The sequence below is a fragment of the Berghia stephanieae genome, chromosome 1 (genome assembly GCF_034508935.2).
Source record: "Berghia stephanieae isolate SIO BIC M18660-M18661 chromosome 1, UCSD_Bste_1.3, whole genome shotgun sequence".
Taxonomy (NCBI): Eukaryota; Metazoa; Mollusca; class Gastropoda; order Nudibranchia; family Aeolidiidae; genus Berghia; species Berghia stephanieae.
Window position 1 is genome coordinate 56,132,631 of NC_088360.1, and position 1,619 is coordinate 56,134,249.

A 1,619-nucleotide genomic window follows, 5' to 3' on the forward strand; every position below is an offset into this window, starting at 1 on the left:
ACACCTAAGTGTGGTGAGAAAATGTCTGCAAGGACTCAACTTTTTGAACGTAATTCAAATCTTCGATCGACAAGTAGCAAGCCGAGAGTTCTACCATTAAACTACACAGCTACATTAGGATTAGGAGATAAATGCCAGAAAAGGAGTGTAATGGAACAATGGCAGACAAACAAAGAAAGTAAACTTGATCAATTGTGGCAAAGTTTGATTTATCACCAAGAACCATAGGATGTTTATACCATTAAATGTATATATATTCGAATGTATGTATGTGTGTGTGTATATATATATATATATATATATATATATATATATATGCTCACGTGTTCTAATCATAATAAGGTGTGTTGTCTTGTGGTGTATCACTCACCCTCGGACCGGAAGGTCCAGGTGTCAAGTCCCTGTCTGAGCGGTGCATAGTTGAGTCATTAGAAAAGTCTCTTAGCTCACATGTGCATGAGTACCTGGCCGTTCACAGCGTCGTCTCTGTCTGAAAAAAAAATGTAATATCGTCAAAAATTAGTCATGTCTTGTCCTACATAATACGTGTTGTTGATGGCAAGAATCGACTCCTTTTTTATGCACTTTGGGCACGTTTAGTAGATAATGAGCTAAAAATAATCTCATGTATTTCCAATGAGCAGATGGCCAGGTAATAGTATAGAGTCTCTGTTAAAAAATGTATTAATAGCGTCCTACAAAATCATCTTGTCTCGTCATACACAATCAAAATTGCAGTTGTTTGTCACTCTCTTTAGAAAGCGGTTTGAGTATATTTAGTGGATTTTACACTCTCACAATTGATAATATTTACGGTAAGGACATAAGCATTGCTGCTTTAGTGATGAGTTAACGCCAACTCAAGGATATATTTCCCACAGACTATTATCAACAGGTTATACCAGCATTTTCATCACAAATATATTATCTGCGATAGACTAGCATCCAATCCAAAGGATAGCAAGCAATTGATATTGCTCGTTTCACGTTATAGAAACCGGGATAAACTACGGTTCTATGGACCTAAAGGCCCAGAAGGACTACTAAATTTTGATAAATCGAACATTCTATGTAGACATCGTCTTGATTGCATGTTCAGCATCAAACCAAAGGTTTCATTAATGATGTGTTTGAAATAAATAATATTGAATAAGATAAAGATGTGAAATTGAAAGCATGTGGACAAAGTCATTTGCGTAAAATATTTCGGATAAATCAATTATGATTTTGGATATGCAAGTTGGCAATGTAATGTGGTATCGATATTAGATTACAGTAAGAGGTGTTTATTCAATAGATATTAATAGAAAAACATAGTGATGAATTCTCATTAAAGTAAAAAAGATGATTGAAAAAAGTAATGAATTCTAACAAAATGCCACCAAAATAAGCATGCAAAATAAAATAAACTAAGACAGAAGAAATTATCAAAATTTAAATAATATACCCGTGTCTATCTGACGTGGAAAGTCATTTTAACAATTGGTTCCTTAAAAGCATGAACTAACACTATTCACTAAATATCACTCTATTGTCCTACAATTCCGTTGTTATTCGATTAGTGTACGCCATATATTCCATAATTTGATATATGTTAATTATGATAGCAATTTGGTACA